Here is an 11,186-nt window from a genome sequence, read left to right on the forward strand (position 1 = left end):
CTGGATGGCTCTGCTTTGAGCTGCAGGCTTGGCTTTGGTTGGCCCCACTTGTCTTTATTTTGGGACAAACACATACACAGCGGGAAAATGCAGAGGCACATGAAGATAACTGCACAAACACATTTCAAGCTCTTGCTGACATCAAATCTGCCAACAGCTCATTGGTCAAAGCAAGTTGTGTGGCCAGCCCTAGGCCTAGAGACAGGGAAGGATACTCCTCCTACAGAGGCAGTGAGGAGGCTGAATATTTTAAAACTATAATGTTACCTACTATTCCAACTCCAACTGAGGTCAGATTTTCTAAAGGAATATAATTTTTTGGTATTCAATTGCAATATGATATTTTTAATTCTCAGAGAGAAAGGATATTCCAGGTAATGAGTCATGTAGTTGGATTCTGAGGTTCTGAATACTATTCCTCCTTTCTACCACTGATGTGAGAAGCTGAGCATATCAGCTTTTCTGCAGAATCTCATCTCTACCATCTGCTAAATGTAGATAACATGTGCTGTTGATTTACTATTCTGCACCTTCCAGGAAACAAGGTAAAATCTAGAATTTGCCAGGAAACCCTCGGTGGAAGACAGTAGCAAAGAGCTCATCATTATTTAATTGTTCAGCCTTGATAATTTTTCTTCAGTTTCTTTGATGTTATTTAGAATGGCAACCCACGCCAGCACTTTTGCCTGGAAAATCCCATGGACAGAGGAGCCTGGTAGGCTGCAGTCCATGGGGTCGCTGAGGGTCAGACACGACTGAGCAACTTCACGTTCACTCTTCACTTTCATGTATTGGAGAAGGAAATGGAAACCCACTCCAGTGTTCTTGCCTGGAGAATCCCAGGGATGGGGGAGCCTGGTGGGCTGCCGTCTATGGGGTCGCACAGAGTTGGGCACGACTGAAGCGACTTAGCAGTAGCAGCAGCAGCAGAAGGATTTTTGTTATTTGAGGAAGGATTTCTGTCCAGTCCAATTTCCAACACTGTTGAGGTACCAGGGAAACTTATCTGGTTAAGACATTAAAATTTCAGAAGAGCAATAACTTCAAGGAAAGGAAAAAAGGGGGTGCAGATTCCAGTATTTTCTACTGTAGTTTATGAAAACACCATCCTTTTAGAGGGCTTAAACAAATCATTGGTTAAAGAAGGCTTTCTTATTTTGTGATCTGGAAGTGAGTAAGTAGGGACTAGGTAACAGCTAAATGATAACATGGAGTAAGTTCTGTCAAATCTCAGTGGCTTTTCATCTAAATATATTATGAGGTATTTTTTGTCTACTGGGTAGCAGACAAGAAAAAATATGGAAAGAGAGCTATCATTTACATTTAAAAAATTCTGAATTACTGGTTTTCTGTTTGAACTGGAGTAATATTTTATCATTTTCTATATAACTTTCACCTTTTTTCCATCTGTTGTACATGGCACTCTCTTGTTTTTCTAATTCTTCTGGGTATCTATGGTTGTATTTTATTTCTTATTTGTAGTGTTATTGACTTCTGTTGTCCATTTGCTCTTTCTTCATTTGACTTAATCAGGTTTAACTTTTCATTTGGTTCATTCCGTAAAAAATTTTGAGCATATACTTTAGGTGATTGATCCTACATTTTGTCTGTTTTTTATTGATGTGTTTTGTTTTACACTGCTTTGTTTGAATGAGAATCCTTTTACATATTTAATGAGAAATTCAATTCATATATATCTTCTCTTTAAAACAATAATTGTGATTAATATTATAAATTTCTGCCTGAATCCAGCTCCACTCTACTTGTTTAGCGATATGATTGACATATTGATCATTTGATCTGTACTGCATATTCCCCTTTTCTGATCCTGTGCCCATGAACTCTCTAATGAGCTGAAACATAGACCCCTACCATTCCATGATTGGTCCCCATGGGACTCAACCAGTCCCAGCTAATTGGAGTGGTGGGCATCTGACCAAGTGGACTAATCATATATTTCTCTCCTTGAAGATCAGAAGATCAGATTTGAAGGAAGTGACTTCAATCAATATCTGTTAGATTACAATTGGGATATAAGAAAAAGTCAAAATTGGGTGGTCATGATTGCCTGGAATGAGAAGAGGTAGGCTTCTGGTAAGCCTGTGCACAAAGATAGGAAGTACCAAAGGCCTATGCAGAGTGAGACAGAAAGACAGAAAAAGTGGTGACCGTGATTCCTACAAGAGTCCCTGTTCTTTCTATAGTTTGGCTTCCCTTCCAGCCTCTAGTTTCCATTGTATTCAAGCTAGCCAGAATTAATTTGTTTCCTTGTAACCAAATGATTTTTAACAAAGTGATTCTTCCATTTTATTTTAAAATCCCTTTATCATATTTTGGACCTTGTTTTAAATTTTGCTGTTACTGTTTTTTAATTTAAAATGGTGAGTCTAGTTCATATGCCAGCCTGTGGGAAACTAGCCAGTTGGGTCATCTGACTGTATCACAGCTTATCTGGTAACGGAAATTTGAATTTTCAGTGAAGTTCCTGCATTTTGCTGTTCCTTTCAATAACACTCATGATTATTTTAAGGAAGGAACTAAGCTGTTTAAATGGAAAGCGTATTAGTTTCCTATTGCTGCTGTAACAAATTCACGTGACCCTGGTGGTTGGAAATAACACAAATTTATTTTCTTACATTTCTAGAGGTCAGAAATCTGAATTGGGTTTTATGGATTAAAATCACAGTGTTGGCAGGGCTTCATTCCTGCTGGAGGCTTTAGTGGAGTTTCCAGCTTCTCAAGGCCACTTGTGTTCCTTGACTGTAGCCCCTTCCTCCATTTTCAAAAGACATCACTTTGAGCTTTGCTTCCATAATCACATCTCTTTTCTGCTTCTGACCCATTGACCCATCTGTTTTTGCCTTATAAGGACCCTTGTAATTACACTGGATCCAAGATAAACCAGGATAATCTCCCTATCTCATAATCCTCATAATCCTTAATCACATCTGTAAAGTCTTTTTTTTTTTTTTTTTTTAACATTTAAGGTGACATATCACAGGCTCTGGGAACTATGATGCGGACATCTTTGGGTGGCCATTATTCAACCTACCACTGAGCATTGTGGTGGTGGTTTAGCCTCTAAGTCGTGTCTGACTCTTGTGGCCCCATGAACTGTAGCCTGCCAGGGTCCTCTGTCCATGGGCCAGAGCAAGAATACTGGAGTGGGTTGCCATTTCCTTCTCCAGGGGATCTTCCTGACCTAGGAATTGAACCCAGGTCTCCTGCATTGCAGGCAGATTCTTTACCAATTGAATTACAGGGGAAGCTCAAGCATTATATTAGGGGCTATTTACTCACATGTCAGTTCTACTGCTGTTCAATCTTAAGCAAGTCATTTAAATTCTCTGTGCTTCAGTTTCTATATGTATAAGAAAGGGACTTATATTAATCACTTTTTAGAGTCCCTTCTTAGCCAAAATTCTTTTTCTAGCTTACCACAAGTAACACATAAAATAACACTAAATTGCCAGCATAATTTCAGAAGTGGTTATTTTTTTTCAAGAATATTTTACTAATTTTAACTAAGTCTCTTAATTTCAGGCAAGCATTTATATGTTCCTTTTCATTTGACAAGAACAGCATTCTGCTTCCACTATATATAATTATTTTGTCCTTTCCTAATGGTACTGTTCCTTGTTCTTATTCAGTACTTCCTTCCTAATGCTTCTCCTTACCCCTTTCCACTCATATTACTCCACCTCCTAATTCTCTTGCTTTTTAAAAGAAAAAAAAAAAAAAAAAAGACCAGTGAATGCATTATGGTTTCTAAAAATGGTTGTTTTAAAATGAATACCCCACAGTTTTTCAGATTCACTTGTCCAAAAACAGAAGTAAAATATAAGCCTTTCCATACTGTCACTAGTCATCACCTATTTATCGAAAGGACATGAATCAGAAAACATTAAAAAAAATTTTTAATTTTCTGATTAATTTAAAAAGCAGTGGGTTATAGCATGGGTAGCAGCTTTCAAAACGGTAACATTAAGGAGATAACATATTACATTATTATTAACAATTGATAGATTTTTTTTCATAGTGAGTCTATTAGATTATCCCCTTTCTATCCAGTAGTGAGGGGAAGTGGAGCTAGAGCAGGCACATTTCAGGGGAGGCACATTGTAAAATATTCAGATAAGCATAGTCTGGAAAAGGATGTTACAGTGAAAAAGTTGAAGAGAGAGCCTTAGAATTGGAAGAGGGCCTGACTACCGAGAGGCTGACCATAGCTCTCTGAAAAGATCTCCTTCACTGCCTCGATTTGCTTAGAGTTGTCAGGAATATACACACATGCTACTTTCCTAATTTTGTACTTCAAGTATGAACTAATCTCTAAGGCCCCTTCCAGCTCTTAAATTAAACAACAACAACAACAATTTAGTTCTGGTTCAAGATGGTGATGTAGGAGACTCCTGGACTCATTTCCTCCCATGGATGCTCCTAATCCACAACTCCGCATGGAGCAATTGCTTCTGAGAGAAAGCCAGAAGCTAGCTGAGTGACTCTTACATTTTGGGTTAAAGAGAAGACACCCATATCAAAATGCATAGGAAAGTCCAAGACACAGTCTCAGTGTAATTCCTGCCACTGGCACAATGACATACTACTGGGAGGGAATTCACAACTCCCGGCTTCTCCTTGAGTAGCACAGGGTTTGGACTTAATATCTAGTGCTTCAGAAGAAAAATTACAGTTCAATATTCCTGATAAACTTAGATGTAAAAAATTTTTCAACAACATATCAGCTAGCCAAATTCAATGGCACATTAAAATAATCACACACCATGACCAAAAAGGGATTTATTCCAGGGACTTCCCTCATGGTCCAGTGGTTACAAACCTATCTTGCAATGCAGGGGATGTGGGTTTGATCCTTGGTCAGAGAACTAAGATCCCACAAGTCTCAGGACAACTGAGCCTGTGCACCACAACTCGAGACTCCACCTGCCTCAATGGATGATCCCATGAGCCACAGCTAAGACCTAAATAAATAAACATTTTTTACAAAGAGGGATTTATTCCAGGAATGCAAGGATGATGGAGAGGTAGTACCCACAACCAATATGATACACCACATTCAAAATAAAGGATAAAAATAATCTGATCAGCTCAATATATGCAGAAAAAAAGCATTTAATAAAATTTGACATCCAATTATGATAGAAACTCTCAACAAACTGTGTACAGAGGGAACATACTTCAATAGAATAAAGTCTATATGTGACATGCCCACAGTTAGCATCAAATCTAATTTTGAAATCTAAGATAAGAATACCCATTTTCACAACTTTTATTTAACATACTACTGGAATTAAACAATTAGAGCAATTAAGCAAGATAAAGAAAACAAAAGTCATCCAAATTGGAAAAGAAATAAAACTATCTCAATTTGCAGATGATGTAATGTTATGTGTAAAAATCCTAAAGATTCCACCAAAAAACTATTAGAGCCAATAAATCAATACTAATAAATTCAGTAAAGTTGCTGAATACAAAATCAATACATAAAAATAAGTTGTATTTCTATATACTAATGGCAAACTATCAGCAAGAGAAATTGAGAAAGCAATTCCATTTGCAACTGCATCAGAAAGAATAAAACACCAGGGAATAAATTTACCTAAGGAGATGAAAGATTCGTACACTGAAAACCATAAGAAAGCTATAAGTGATTAAAGAAAAAGAAGACAGACAGAAAAATATTCCATATTCATGGATTGGAGGAACTGATATTGTGAAAAAGTCTATACTATCCAAAGCAACATACAGATTCAATGCAATTTCTATGAAAATTCTAATGGTATTTTTCACAAAAATAGAAAAAACAATCTTAAAATTTATATGAAACCCCAAAAGACTTTGAGTAGCCAAAGCCATCTTGTGAAAGAAGAACAAAGTTGAAGGCATCATACTTTCTGATTTCAAACTATATTAAAAAGGTATGGCAATCAAAACAGTGTGATATTGACACAAAAGCAGGCACAGAGATCAAAGAAGCAGAGTCCAGAAATAAGCCTATGAACATATAGTCAGTTAATATATAACAAACATATAATATATAACAAGCAAATATATAGTCAGCCAATATGTAATAAAGAAAGGTAGTTGCTTCAGGAAATGGTGTCAGGAAAACTGAACAACCACATGTGAAAACACAAAACTGAACCCTTATCCTATACCACACACAAGAATCAAGTCAAAATGGTTAAAGCCTTGAACATAAGACCTGAAACCATAAAATTCTTAGAAGAAAATTCAAAGGATACGCTCCTTGATATTGGTCTTGACAATAATTTGAGTTTGACACCAGAAGTAAAGGCAAAACAAAAAAGCAAAATAAGTAAGTGGGAATACATCGAACTAAAAAGCTTCTGCACAGCAAAGGAAACTGTCAACAAAATGAAAAGGCAACCTACTAAATGGGAGAAAATGCTTGCTAATTACATGTCTGATAAGAGGTTAATATCCAAAATATACAAAGAATTAATAAAACTCAATAATGAAAAACCAAACAGTATGATTAAAAAACAGCCAGAGAAACTGAACATTTTTCTAAGGAAGATGCAAAAATGGTCAGTAGGTACACGAAAAGATGCTCCATGTCTCTAATCATCAGGGAAATGCAAATTAATAGCATAACGAGATATCACTCACACCTGTTAGAATGGCTACTGCCGAAATGATAAGAGATGATGAGTTATCAAGCATGTGGAGAGAAGAGAATACGTGTGCCCTGTTAGTGATAATGTGTACTGACTATGGAAAACAATATGATGGTTTCTCAAAAGCTTAAAAACAGTACTGTTATATGATTCAACAGTCCTATTTCTAGGTACATACCCAAAGGATGGAAAAACAGGATATTGAAGAGATAGCTGTAGTCCCGCGTTCACTGCATCATTGTTTATAATAGGCAAGAAATTGAAACAATCTAAATGTCCATAGATACATGAATGGAGATATAGAAATATATATATACAGACATTATATATGACATAATATATAGACATTATATATATATATATAGAGAGAGAATGGGCTACTATTCAGCCTTTAAAAAGAAGGAAATCCTTGCTGTTTGTGACAATTTAGATGAACCTTGAGTGTATTACGATGAGAAAGTCAGACAGACAAGTATGGTATCATCTACACATGGAATCTAAAAAATAACCCCCTCCCTCAAACCCCAAAATTGAAGTTAAACTTATAGTTAAAGAGCGTAGAAAACTAATTTCTAGGGACTGGGGCTGGGGAAATAGGATGAGGTTGGTGAAACTGTACAAACTTTCAGCTATAAGACGAATAAGGTCTGAGGATCTAATGAAAGTTGTGTCCGATTCTTTGCAATCCCATGAACAGTAGCCTGCCAGGCTCCTCTGTCCATGGAATTTTCCAGGCAAGAATAATGGGGTGGGCTGTCATTCCCTTCTTCAGGGGATCTTCCTAACTCAGGGATCGAACCCAGATCTCCCGCATTGTGGGCAGATTCTTTCTCATCTGAGCCACCAAGGAAATGGTGAGGATCTAATATTTAATGTTAAACACTGTGACAATCATTAATAACACTGTATTATGTAGCTTAAATTTGTTAAGAGAGTAGAACTTAAATGGTTCCACCAAAAACCAGAAAATATAAAAATGTTCGGGGATGAGTGTGCTAGCTTGATTGTTGTGAGAATCTACACAATGCATTTGAATATCAATTCACCACACTGTACATTTTAAATATCTTACAATTTTTTTAATGTCAGTTATTCCTCAGTAGAGCTCAAATTTTCAAAAATTATTGAGCTTATTAGAGAAGTTTTAATATTTATATATTTACTGTTTTGGCTTCTAAGTGGCCTCTTAATTTAGTTCTTTCCCAGCTATGTCAAATTCTGGTCAGTCAGTCAGTTCCGTCGTTCAGTCGTTTCTGACTCTTTGTGACCCGATGAATCTCAGCACGCCAGGCCTCCCTGTCTATCACCATCTCCTGGCATTCACCCAAATTCATGTCCATTGAGTTGGTGATGCCATCCAGCCACACATCCTCTGTCGTGCCCTTCTCCTCCTGCCCCCAATCCCTCCCAGCATCAGAGTCTTTTCCAATGAATCAACTCTTCGCATGAGGTGGCCAGAGTATTGGAGTTTCAGCTTTAGCATCATTCCTTCCAATGAACACCCAGGACTGATCTCCTTTAGGATGGACTGGTTGGATCTCCTTGCAGTCCAAGGGACTCTCAAGAGTCTTCTCCAACACCACAGTTCAAAAGCATCAATTCTTCAGCGCTCAGCTTTCTTCACAGTCCAACTCTCACATCCATACATGACCACTGGAAAACCATAGCCTTGACTAGATGGACCTTAGTTGGCAAAGTAATGTCTCTGCTTTTGAATATGCTATCTAGGTTGGTCATAACTTTCCTCCAAGGAGTAAGCGTCTTTTAAATTCATGGCTGCAGTCACTATCTGCAGTGATTCTGGAGCCCCCAAAAATAAAGTCTGACACTGTTTCCACTGTTCCTCCATCTATTTCCCATGAAATGATGGGACCAGATGCCATGATCTTCATTTTCTGAATGTGGAGCTTTAAGCCAACTTTTTTGCTCTCCTCTTTCACTTTCATCAAGAGGCTTTTTAGTTCCTCTTCACTTTCTGCCATAAGGGTGGTATCATGTGCATATCTGAGGTTATTGATATTTCTCCCAGCAATCTTGATTCCAGCTTGTGTTTCTTCCAGTCCAGCATTTCTCATGATGTACTCTGCATAGAAATTAAATAGGCAGGGTTACAATATACAGCCTTGATGTACTCATTTTCCTATGTGGAACCAGTCTATTGTTCCATGTCCAGTTCTAACTGTGGCCTTTCATAAAAAAAATATTTCTTGGTAGAGTCAGTATGTCTGGATCAATTACACCTCCTCACGCTTCCTTTAGGAAAAGACAATGGCACCACACTCCAGTACTCTTGCCTGGAAAATCCCATGGACGGAGGAGCCAGGAAGGCTGCAGTCCATGGGGTTGCTGAGGGTCAGACACGACTGAGAGACTTCACTTTCACGTTTCGCTTTCATGCATTGGAGAAGGAAATGGCAACCCACTCCAGTGTTCTTGCCTGGAGAATCCCAGGGACGGGAGAGCCTGGTGGGCTGCTGTCTATGGGGTCGCACAGAGTTGGACACGACTGAAGCGACTTAGCAGCAGCAGCAGCACGCTTCCTTTAGGTTAGTCTCTTTTCCTCAGAAATCTTTATTGAAAGTGATTTTCTTAAGCTGCTTGAACATTTTACCATCATAAACTTGTTAACCTAGAATGTATCATCTGGACTATGAACCAGGAAGAAATCCAGGCTGTATGTATTGTTGTTACTTAGTATGGCTGTCCTGTTAATCCCTTATGTAAGGGGAGTAGTGAGATTATTGCTCCTAAACGTCAGGAAGTTATGTTTCAATGAAAGGAAGATACAATTATGACACTTAAGTATCTACATTCTTAATATAAGTGAAAATGACTAGAATAAAAAGGCACAAATATTTCAGCTACTGTTTCTTCAAATACATACCTTTTCCTGAAGAGAAGGATCTCTATAGTCTCACTGCTCAACAGCAAGCAACTCACATAGGGCCATCTTTCATTCGGGAAACTCAAGCAATTCTCTGGCATGAGAAAACTATTCCCACAACTCTGTCAAGATGCTATTTTCATGGCTATCTTGTCCACAGTAATTTTTCCAAGGAAATTATAATTTTATGGTTAAATTAAGGCAAAAAATTTCTCTACAGAAAATCCTGAAGATCTTGAGAAAACTTATGTAGTCAATTAGTTCTGAAATGTAGCTATACCAGGCTTGGTGTTTTCTCTTGACTACTGTTACCAACAATAGTTTCTACTGAGTCTAATTTTTAAGCCATGCAAATTACAGAAGTCTTCAGAATGCCAATAATAGCATGCTGGGGTTAATGATTGACTCAGAAGGGATAATGTCAACTACTGAATCATCAACATATCTCCTGCCACACCTGGGGTGTTCTCTGGATGACTTCCATCTAAGTGTTGACAAAACTTGACCTTGGATAGTTGCTAAGATTTGATGGGACTAGAGCCAGAGGGGCATATATGCCAGTAGAACAGGCTCTACTAGGTTATCCTGCTACACCTATGGCAAGAAGTGTGCTTTTTGAGTTTTCAATATTAAGGCTGATTGAAAGCTTCCAATCAAAAGGTTTTTATTATTGTAATTTCATGCAGTGCCCGGGATTCAATCCTGATGTAAACCCTAATAGATAAGTTGAAAGATCAAGGCCCAGTGAATGGTCACCTAAAAGGGATAAGCATGCCCATTTGATAGAGATAGAGTAGGATAATTAAATAGTTTAGAAATCCCAATAGGGAGTTAAAGATGGAAAGGGAATTTTAAGGGAGTTTGGGAGACTATTGTAGGCTAATGACCACTCATCTACTGTACCTTGAAGAAAGACCAGGAACATTCAAGCACCACATTCAAGCCAAAAACCCTGATAGTTAATATACAAGACAGTAGATATAGAGTCTGAATCTTATTCCACAAAGTCAGGGAATTAATGGTCTTTGAAGAGTAGCATTTCTGCACGTAGCCAAGTCAGGAATATAGGTGAAAGGGGAAAGAAACTAGGTAAAAGGGGACACTGTACTGAAACCTGAGATGAATTACCATATTTTAGTATATGTTACCACACTCTTGCTAATATACATGTGATTTAAATAGTACCATCGCAGTCCCAGTTAGACCACATAGGGCCAAAGGAGGACCTAGTGATGTTAGCATTGACGTTTAACCAAGAACCAGGAAGAAGGTGGTCTTCTCCCCCTCCCTTCTTTTTATTTGATTATAAAAATGTAGCCCTCTTTGTTCTCAGGGCTATGCTCCCTTACTGGCTTGCTTAAATCTCTCATAAGCATTCAATGCTAATAAATTCACTCTTCACCTGCCACTTTGGCTCATGCTGAATTCTTTCTGTGATGAGACAAAAGAACCTGGCTTCAGTAAGTCCTGACCCCAGGTGAGCAGTTTCAATTAAGACAGTCGGATTGAGTCCTCTCCTAAGTCAGAGATCATGAGTTCCAGTCCCAGTCTGAGGTGCATCTGGGTTCAGGTCCCACCTGAGAAGGAGTGTGGTTTCACATTTTTTATAGTTAAAATACAGGCCCACAATTATAGTACTA

The 11,186-nt window shown here is 38.0% G+C and overlaps 1 long non-coding RNA gene across 1 annotated transcript; it reads right to left on the minus strand.

Annotated features, from left to right (window-relative positions):
* Positions 1-3,717: 3,717 nt before the first annotated feature.
* On the minus strand, positions 3,718-9,838 carry LOC132657183 (uncharacterized). Its single transcript, XR_009594972.1, has 2 exons — positions 9,547-9,838; positions 3,718-8,745 (listed from the first exon to the last, which is right to left on the minus strand). It is a non-coding gene; the product is annotated as an uncharacterized LOC132657183 (long non-coding RNA).
* Between the last annotated feature and the right edge of the window lie 1,348 nt (positions 9,839-11,186).

This window comes from Ovis aries, chromosome 9 (assembly GCF_016772045.2).
Source record: "Ovis aries strain OAR_USU_Benz2616 breed Rambouillet chromosome 9, ARS-UI_Ramb_v3.0, whole genome shotgun sequence".
NCBI lineage: Eukaryota > Metazoa > Chordata > Mammalia > Artiodactyla > Bovidae > Ovis > Ovis aries.